Source organism: Artemia franciscana, chromosome 5 (assembly GCF_032884065.1).
Source record: "Artemia franciscana chromosome 5, ASM3288406v1, whole genome shotgun sequence".
NCBI classification, from domain to species: domain Eukaryota; kingdom Metazoa; phylum Arthropoda; class Branchiopoda; order Anostraca; family Artemiidae; genus Artemia; species Artemia franciscana.
Genome location: NC_088867.1, coordinates 44,020,590 through 44,031,504, shown reverse-complemented (window position 1 = coordinate 44,031,504; position 10,915 = coordinate 44,020,590). Strand labels below are relative to the sequence as shown.

The following is a 10,915-nucleotide window of genomic DNA, read 5'->3' as shown; positions in this document are numbered from 1 at the left end:
GTTCCACTTTTATAGATTTCGATGTAGGCAGTACGATGTAGGCTGCCGAGTAGGTAGATAAGCTTTAATAATTTCTTTATCTCTGTAAGGCGTTTCAGGTCAGTTTATAATGGCAGACGTGAGTCAGTATGTAAATGCGGCTAAGGGCGCTGTATGGTTTGAGCATACCAAGCGTGACGTCAAGAAGCACAGCGTAATGGATGTGGCACACGAATATGATTTAAGTAGAAGATCCTTACCCCTATAGGCAGTATAAGGGTGCATAGTTGAAACAAAATAGTGGCAAATTTTGATAGAAGTTAGGCTATAGGTATACTAGTATTGTTGATTAAATAAAATGAAAACAACAAAATATATGATGACAAAAGATATGGTTACAAGAAAGTAAACATTAGAAAACACTGTAATTTACTATACCAGGACAATTTCGCCCTTGGTGCATAAGCTCTAGAAAATCTCAAGTCTTAGGGTGTGACAAAACGCCACTTTTCCAAAATTGGTTACTGTGTGAGGAAATACAGAGCTACGGCTGATAAAGAAAACTAGATCATGACTAGGTTTGGTTGTTACCGAACTAACATCTAAAGTGACAAACAGAAAAGGTCCTTACCTTTTTTATAGTTTCTTTTGTACTGACACTTCTATGTTTATTTAGTCTTTTCTTCTTTTTATGGAGTGGCATTGTCTCGATTATCATTTCTTCCAGCTCCAAAGTGGGATCACAATTCAAATGGTTTTTCTATATATATATGAAATTAGAATATAGTGTATAGGCAAAGTAGTAGTGATTTAAAAATGCACACTTGTGTCCTGGTACATTTGGAGTTTAGCTTTCAAATTTAGTACACTAGTTTTTAGTTCAGATAAAATGAAGAATTTTAATCGAAAATAAAATAATTAAAATAAGCAAGTAACAAAGGTCTGAATATTGTTTTCCACATTAGTATTCACTGTCCTATTAGGGACAAGAATGGCTTTGTTCAATGGCGTCAATTCTGTTCTTTTTTTGGAGGTGGGAATATATTTTATCAATCTAGGGGAACAGGTTTTTGTTTTTTTTACTCTTTTATCAATGAAAATATTAAAAATGGCATTTTCTCATGAAAATCCCCCCAGAATAGTTTTTTTTTTCAGAATATTCGTGACTGGGTGGGGTTCAAAAATATAGCTGGAGGGATTGAATTCTAATAAAATTAATGTCAGCTAGAGAAAAGTATTGCTACAGGAATTGCTTCCATTCTGCATTAGAAACATGAATGACATTAAAACTGAATAACGAATCCTTTTTTCCAGTTTTATTTTTGTCCTAGACTAAAATAAACCTGAAACCATCTTTCTATCTTATTTCTTACCAACCTTTGGTTTTTGAAACAAATTAAGAAATACACAAGGTTTCGCCAACGGAAGAATATATTGAAGTATAAAATTAAAAGGGATATTAATTATTGCATACCAGTCTCTGCAGCATATGAGCCCAGCTCAAATAAAATTACTCATGACATTTCTATACATAATAAAAAATCTTGAAATATAAAATTTTGCTTAAAATATAAATATTGTGCAATGTTTGTGAATTAAAAACATAAAATGCTCTAAGATGTAGTATTTAATAGTGTATAATTTTTGTAAAATCGAAACATAATATAGTCAAAGATGACTTCTTACGGTAGAAAAGCAAAGCATTTTAGAGCATCTTTTTTGTATGACTTGATTTGCTAAAATTTTCTGCAAGTTGGAGATTATAATTTTGCTAAGAAATCGTTAGTGAAGCTGCTCGGATTAGAATCTATTCAGAGCTTTAACATTTATATTATATTTTCTGGAGGTTGCTTAAAGACCTTCTTCTCCCAAAACAGCATCTTTTTTTCGAAAGTTTTGTGCAGTCGATAAAACACTGGTTTTTCAAAATTCCAAAAATTTAGGAAAATATTATAAATTAGTTTATCTAATTTAGTTTTACAGAATAATGATACAACTAGTATTCCTGCTAACAAGTCACCTCGGCACCAAGCCACCTGAGACTGACACGGCTACACACGCTCATCCTCCATCCCAATCTATTCAAAGCCTCCCTCTTTACAACTTCCCAAGAAACTCCCACTCCTTTAAATCTTTCCGTTTAACCCTGGGCGGTTGGCCCAAAAGGACAATCTTCGGCAATCTGCCATCCTTCATCCGCAGAGCATCCCCGCAGAGCCATCTCAAAATTTCTCTCATTATAGCCACAGAAAGTGGATTGAACCACATTTTCCGTACAGCCTACTGTTTCAAATACAGTCAGTAAACCGGGTACCCAGAACAATTCCGTAGATTATTTCTTGGGAAAACATCTAGCAAATCTTCGTCTGTTTTTAGGAGCACCCATGCTCCAGAGCCACTTTTGTCACTGTAGTTTCGAATATTCTAATCTTGTTTTGCAGACTTATCTTCCTATTTTTCCAAAATAAAACTAACTGTGAAAAAACACTATGAACCTTGACTATTCTACTTTTAACATCTTCACCACTCCCACCGTCTTTACTAGTAATTAAATAAAAAAAACTAGTTTTTTTAACTGAAAGTAAGGAGGGAAATTAAAACTTAAAATGAACAGAAATTACTCCGTATATGAAATGAGTTGTCTCCTCCTCAACGCCTTGCTCTTTACGCTAAAGCTTTTGATTGTTTTAAAAAGTAGAATTGTGGCATTGAGTCAAACTTGCAATTATGAAGGGGGGGGGTGAAGTTGCAAAATGAATAGAGGAAGAATATTAATGGAAATAGCTAGAGCGAAAGCCAGGAAAGGTAAGAGAAAATTGTCTGATTCTTATTCTGGTTCCTTTTTTTTGCCTTTTTAATGGTACTGCAACATTAGACAGCAAACTATTGAGGGATTATGCTTTCCTTAGATATTGAGGATTTCTTCAGGTCCCCTCTGGTGCACTCTGGCCAGTCACGTCAGCTCATTCCTGGGTAGAGCAGTCAACCACAAACCCTGAATTTTGGATACACTATGCCAAACGTTAGTTATATCTATCATCTAAAGCCGTATCATCTAAGCATAGATACGTATCATCTAAGCATAGATAGGCGTTAGGCCTATGCCTAACGCCGGATAAACTATGCCAAACGTTGGATACCTGTTGGCACTCTAACCCTGACCTATCTCACTGTGGCTGAAATCTAATTGGTTTATGTTTGAGCTTCAATACTCATCAATACACCATCAATACTTTATTGGCAACAGTTATCCAGCGTTTGGCATATGGTATCTATGCCAAATGCTGGATATATCTAACGTTCTGTAAAGAGTATCCAAAAATCAGGGATTTGTGGCAGACTGGGGCAGAGTGCCTAAACGTTTGGTAGCTGCCATCCCTGAGCTATCCCCACCACTGGCACTGTGCCCACTAGATCTGATGGATTCTATTTTACAACATCTGATCTACTTTTACAGCATTATCTGACCTTTCCACTAAGACTGATAAGGTCTTACTGGTTAGACACAATCTCTTAGTTCAAACTTTACATCGTCCCTTCTGCCTGTTCTCTAGCTCTACAGTGGGGAATGTGAAATGGTCGATGTGACTACTAAAATGTGCCGGACAACCTGTGTTACTGGTGGACAGTGGCGTTAATAGGTTCAAATGAGCCAGGATTGCTCGGATGTTGTAAAAAAGAGTGAGATTGTAGCTTGTAGCTCTAACAACTTCAGTCTAAATATTTTTTAGAGTAGGATTTATAGGTTTACAAGTCCATTACTTGTTTACAAGTTTTCTAGACTTCCTGGATACAAGTCTTCTAGACTTCCTGGATACTGCTTGTTTATTTTATAGGGTTTGGTAGTATTAAGTGAACTGAACTGAATAGGCTGAATATTTGCAGCATATAAATAGTAAAAATAAAAAAAAATAAAATAAAATCAGATTTTCTCTAAACAGTTAACGAGGCAACCTTTAAATCTGGCAACAACTTAAACAAAATAGAAAGCTTATTTTATTTAACTCACTGTTGCTGCAATTATTGGGGCTTCAACATAAGATTTGATTGCCCTAGAAAAACAGTACTTATGTTTGACGTAGCTATAACAGTTTTTTTCCAGGTTTGGCTGTGACAACAACTACTGGCAACAAATCTGACTGCAACCCTAACACTAATTATTTGAGTCACCCAGAAACCTCAGTAATTTACTCAGAAGAGTTGGGAAGAATGATATTGGCCATGATTACAGAAACTGGCAGCTCGTTTGAAACGAATGAAACCCGTGTAGATTCGCATTTGACAGTAAAGACTAGTTTTGATCCGGGAATGATGAAGTGCATTCCTAACGCTCCTCATGTGTCACACACTCCTATTCTGAATCTTGACGTGCACTTTCAAACTAACGAAAAAGGCTCTAGTGCAGATCTTTCTGTGCATAACAATTCTGCCTTAGGTGCAAGCGAAGCTACCATTCAGGATGAATCCGAGAACTTTTGTGAGCTAGGCATTACTGGTGCTGCATCTGCTTTTGAACTTTGTGGAATAAAAGAGAATGGGAATGCCTCTACTAATGAACGTTGTGAAATGGAAGAGAATGGGAATACCTCTACTATTGAACTTTGTGGAATAAAGGAGAATGAAAATACCTCTGCTAATAAACTTAGTGGAATAGAGGAAAATGACAGTGCGTCTGCTGGTGAGCTTAGTGTAACAAAAGAAAGTCCTACTGCCCAAGGAAAGAAGAAGAAGGGAAGACCTTCCAGCTGGAAAAAATACAAAGCAAAGAAGATGTTGAATGCTGGTATCAAACACTGAAAAAGAAGAGAGGAGGGTGTTTTCAGTAGCGTATTCCTTGCGCATTAATGAGGAGCCTGAGAAAGTTTGTCGACTGCTTTTCGTAAATACGCTAGGAATTTCTGAACAGATGGTGAAAACTGCGTTGAAGAAAAAAGTGCCTGGTACGGGAGCTATGAAAAGAGATGAAAGAGGTCGAAAAGAGGAATCCTGCATATTCACTGATATAAGAGAACTTAAATCATGCAGGGAGCATATAAAACTTTTGAAAAAAGCCCCAATCCATTGCTGCAGAGATAGATCTAAATCTCAGTATTTGGAAGATGGGATCAAAAGTCATACTCATCTTTATAGACTCTATCGAGGCTGGTGCCTGGAAAACAATAGACAAGGTGCAAGATTCGACAAATACAGAGAACTTTTTCAGCATGAATTCAATCTCAGCTTTTTCCGTCCCAAAAAAAACCAATGTGACAAGTGTGTTGAGATGGAAAATGCTAGCCCTCAGATGAAAGAACACTTGACTATACAGCACAGTGAGCACAACAGAAACAAGGAAGAAAGTAGAAAGTCTATGGCACAGGAACAAGAGAGAGGAAAGATGGACCAGGAAAAGATTATCACAGCGTGCTTTGACTTGCAAAAGGTCCTATAGTTTGCGCGTGGAGAAGTTTCTTCTTATTACTATAAGTCGAAACTTCACTGTTACAATCTCAGTATATATAACTGCAATACTCGTGAAAGAAATTGCTACATGTGGCATGCAGGCATTGCTAAAAGAGGCTCTTCGGAAATAGGGAGTTGTGTTTACAGCTTTATTGTGAGTAAGGTAGAGAAAGGAGCAAAAGAATTCGTTTTCATAAGTGACAATTGTGGAGGACAAAACATGAACAAGAACCTTGTTTCCCCTTATATACTCTGGGCCAGGAAATTTAGGATAGTAATTACTCACATGTATCTTGAAACCGGGCACAAGCAAAATCAAAACGATTCGGTCCATGCTGTCATCGAGAGATTTGCTAAGAACCAAACAGTGTATGTGCCTTCTCAGTGGTTTCAGATTGCAAAAACTGCATGTTCGAAGAGTCCTTACAAAGTAAAGGAAATGGGAATCTCTGATTTTTATGATCTTGACAAGCTAAATAGAGAAACCAGTGATAATTTTAACGTCGATATCAACGGGGTTAAAATGAACTTCACAGAAATCCGAGTGTTGAAAGTTGATTACACATTGCCTGACATGATTAGTGCTCGGACCAGCTGGGCAGCTAAGAACCAAAAGTTTATGTGCCTTCTCAGTGGTTTCAAATTGCAATAACTGCATGTTCGAAGAGTCCTTATAAAGTAAAGGAAATGGGAATCTCTGATTTCTATGATCTTGACAAGCTATGAAGAGAGATCAGTGATAATTTTAACGTCGATATCAACGGGGTTAAAATGAACTTCACAGAAATCCGAGTGATGAAAGTTGATTACACATTGCCTGACATGATTAGTGCTCGGACCAGCTGGGCAGCTGAAGACATCAAGATGATTGAAACAATCAGGGGGTCAAGAAGGGGAAAGCTTCAGCGAAGAAGTACGATTCGCAAAAGCTGTATTCTGGTCCAGTTCCAATAAAGAGTGTACCGCAATATTCAAAAAATTTGATTCCTGAAGCTTACCACCAGTTTTTCATAGACCTTCCGTTTGATTATTTAAAAGAAGGTTCTGCGGAGTTGTATGATTCAGATTAACTTTCTTTTATTTTTCCCTTTTGATACTTCGAATAGTAATTTTTCATTTTATCATACTTTGAATATTAATTAAATAACATATGGTGAAATATCTGATATAGCTTTCATCTCTTGAGATTGTCACTATGGCAGAGATATCACCATTTCCTTTGACGTCACCAGGTTTTTTCTGGTTCAGATTAGGCTAAACAACATACGAACAAGAAATTACATATTGGCGTATCAGCAGGAAAAGAATATCTATAAAAGGGGAGATCCATGCCAGCATTAAGCCCACTGTAAAACTGGATCGAAAAAGGTTCAGCGAAGAAGTCAGATGGGTTGTACGATTTGCTAAAGCTGTATTCTGGTCCAGTTCCAATAAAGAGTGTACCGCAATATTCAAAAAATTTGATTCCTGAAGCTTACCACCAGTTTTTCATAGACCTTCCGTTTGATTATTTAAAAGAAGGTTCTGCGGAGTTGTATGATTCAGATTAACTTTCTTTTATTTTTCCCTTTTGATACTTCGAATAGTAATTTTTCATTTTATCATACTTTGAATATTAATTAAAATAACATATGGTGAAATATCTGATATAGCACGGATATAGGATGGACTGTGCCTTCCTTCAGCAGGGCTTCTCAGATCTGTAACTATCCTATATCCAAAAATTAATCTTAAATTTCTTAAACATTTAATAGTTTTTAAATAATCTTAAGAATTTCAAATAGCTCTCCTGAAAAGTAGCGGTTTTGGACGTAGGATAGTTTGAATCGACGCTCATTTGGAGGTAGGATAGTTTCATTCCAGTGTAGCGAAATAAACATGCACCCGTGATTTGTCTTCTGGCAAAAAATACGAAATTCCAAATTTTTTTAGACAGGAGCTTGAAACTTTTTCTATAGGATTCTCTGATACGCCAAATGCAATTGTGTGATTTTCGTTAAGACTGTATGACTTTTAGGGGATGTTTCCCCCTATTTTTCAAAATAAGGCAAATTTTCTCAGGCTCGTAACTTTTAATGAAAAACTTTTGATGCTAAATTAATTGAAACCTATATATTTAGAATTAGCGTGAAAATTCGATTCTTTTGATGTATCTTTTAGCATCAAAACTCCGTTTTTTAGAGTTTTGTTTACTATTGAGCCGGGTCGCTCCTTACTACAGTTCGTTGCCACGAACTGTATGATACTACCAAGGTAAATGAAGCCACCCATTTGATCAGTCTTTTCGTTACTCAGCGTAACCTTTTCATCTTCACTTACTCCTAGCCTTCATGACTTACTCTTCTTAACATTAATTTTCAAACCTTTTCTAGCACCCTGAATTCGAAAAACCTCTGAAAGTTCATTCATTTTGCTCACACTTTGGTCTAGGATGCTTAAATCATCAGCAAGCTCAGAAGAGTTTTTCCTCTCTTTTAGATTCCGTGGTCTTCCATTGCCTTTCTTCTGCTCCTTAAGACAAATCCATCGAGATGATCCATATAAACAGGGGTAGAAGACAACCATGCTTAACTCCTGATTTAATACAAAACTAGTTGCTAACCTCATTTCCTACCTTAACCGCAGCAGTGTTATTCTCGTACATAGCACTAATAACTTTAATGTATGTGTCTGGTATACCATAGAAAATTAAACCTTTGCTAAAGCTCTTCTATCAACAGAATCGAACGCTGGCTCATAATCGATAAAACTGAGGACCAAAGGTGTTTGACAACGAAGGGAATTCTCATTTATTAGTCTAAGAGTGGCAATTTGGTTGGCACATCCTCACCCTTTTTTAAAGTCACACCGTTCTTCTCATAAAGCTTTACCTACAGTCAAAAGTACACAGCACTTTGTCTCCTCAGTCAAACAGTATCATATTACGAAGTAATTTGCTACCTAAAGAGACCAGACTAATGCCTAAAAAACCAAACTCAATCTCATCACATTTCTTATACAATAGTTTAATTAAGGTTTTCCTAAGATCCCTAGGCACTTCCCCTTTTTCAAAAAGTATATTTATAATCTTTAGTAACTTATTCCTAACCTCAGAGAAACCATATTTAAGAAACTCATTAATCACACTATCAGCACCTGGAGCCTTATTATTTCTTAGTCCTTTTAGTACTGTCGCTAATTCTTCCTCACAAAACATATCTTACCTTCACATCCAAGATTTCACAAGTTTTTTTTTCATTTTCCTCTATGTCTGTTCCTTCAGCTCTATCTCCATTTGGCTTATTCTCAAAATGTTTTGTCCATCTCTCTTTAACTCATTCTTTATCAATATTTTTGCCCCCGTTCTCATCTTTAACTGGGAAAAGTGCATATTGACTTCTTTCTATCAATTTATTAACATGCCAGTACAATATTTTACTATTATGCCTTCTAGCTACAGCTTCCGGATCCTCGGCAACTTTATCCATGGCCTCCACTTCACACCTCCTTAGTTCATATTGTAATACCGTCTCTACTTTCTTTATATTCCTTTTGTTTTCATTCGATGTATCACTTAGATAATTCTGTACAAGCCCCTTCTCCTCTCTATTAAACATGAAACTTTTTCACTAATATCTCTAGCTGCAGTCCTAACTATTAGCAACTATTAGCTACTTCACAAAAAATTTTTGAAAATTATTCCAACCATCTTCCACATTGTCAAATATTAAAATCATAAGTTTAGCATTTAACTGTTCCTGGAAAGTTTCTCTCAGATTTTTATCCTTGAGTCTACCAACATCACAACTTCATGGGAGGTAGTTATCCTTCCAAATTTTCAGCTTTAAACTAACCCTAAACACTACTAGACGGTGATCTTTAATTTTAACATCAATAACAGCACTTCTATGTGCCCTAATACCTTGTATTGATCCTGTCAGTCTTTGCTTTACTATAACAAAATCACTAAGGTTTGCTGTAGTACCCTCACGGGAATACGATGTTAACTTATGGGCCATTTTATGGCCAAACACCATATTGGTTATAACAGGATTGCTATACCTAAAATATGGAAAAGTCTGTAACCATTATTGTTTTCTTTTCCTGTGCCAAATTTACTCAGCCTAGGATACCATATATCCCTATTTCTACAAACTTGGGCATTAAAATATCCTAGTAAAAACACATTTTTTTTTAGCTGGGTCCCTGTCTGTTTTCTCCTGTAACTGTAAGTAAAATTCATCTGAGTCACTAGTATCTCCGTCAGTTGGCTCTACCGGGGCATATACTGGTATAACTTATATCCTGAACTTTTTAGTCATAAAATAAGCGATTCGTATTCTATTATCAATACCTTCTCAGCTAAACAAGAATTGGCAGCTTCCTTATTCAACATGAGCCCTACTCCATGTCAATGCACCCCATCCTTCCTGCCTGAGTAAACAAATTCTTTACCACCTAATTTCATATTTCCTACCCCTCGAATATGTATTTCTGAAACTCTTAATGAGCCTACTTCGAATCGTTTGAATTCGTCAGTCAAAATGATGATACGATAGTTATTTTTTAACGTCATAGCATTCCAAGTTCTAATTTTCAGCAATAAATCGGTTTTGTTCTGTGTTTCAATTCCATTTCTTACGTTTGTAGATTTTTTAATTAATTTATTACCGTTTTTCAGTTCAAGTATACAAAATAGATTTGAAACATTTCTTTTTAATACTGAAATAGATTGTTTTAAATATTGTTTTTACTTCCTCTCTTTTTCAATCCTTCCCAGAAAATTATATTTAACTTTCTCATGCAGATGAAAATTCCAAGGTACATATTACCACCGGTATTCAGTTATATATGAAGCATGCAGTGTTTCATAAATTTATAAAAATTTTATAAAAATTCATAAATTTTGGATCAATTAATTCTAACCAAAATAATAAGTTGACAAAATTTAGTGCCGATACATCATCTCATTAGATTTATCACTAGCATTATAAGCGTACAAACACAAGTAAACATGTTGATCATTATTGATTTTAATGCAACAGTTCTAAAGGATTAAATAAAAAAAAGTTTTTTTTAACTGAAAGTAAGGAGTGACGTTAAAACTTAAAAACAAAAGAAATTACGAAAGGGGTCATTCCTTCCTCAACATTCTTCTCTTTACGCTAAAGTTTGACATTTTCTCTCAACTCTACTTTTTAAAACAGTAAAAAGCTTTAGCGTAAAGAGCGGGACGTTGAGGAGGGATCAGTCTCTTTCATATACGGAGTAATTCCTGTTCGGTTTAAGTCTCAATATCACTCCTTACTTTCAGTTAAAAAATGTCCTTTTTAAATTAATTTCTGAACGTTTTTGAATTAATATATGTTTTGATGTTGGCTCTCCGCACATGAATAATAAAACAAAATTGCATATTATTTATTTTTAGCTAAATGGCTTTCTCATTGTTTTGATCGGACGATTTTGAGAAAAAAGAAGGGGAGGAGGAGGCCTAGTTTCCCTCCGATTTTTCGGT

General features: G+C 35.7%; 1 protein-coding gene across 1 annotated transcript in view; it reads right to left on the bottom strand.

The window, feature by feature from the left end:
* Positions 1-633: 633 nt before the first annotated feature.
* The window catches only part of LOC136026782 (serine/threonine-protein kinase 32A-like), a 57,635-nt gene continuing 47,353 nt past the window's right edge, over positions 634-10,915 (bottom strand). The window contains exon 4 of the mRNA XM_065703481.1: positions 634-739. The gene's annotated coding sequence lies outside the window, so the exon portion shown is untranslated. The remainder of the gene's footprint in view (positions 740-10,915) is intronic.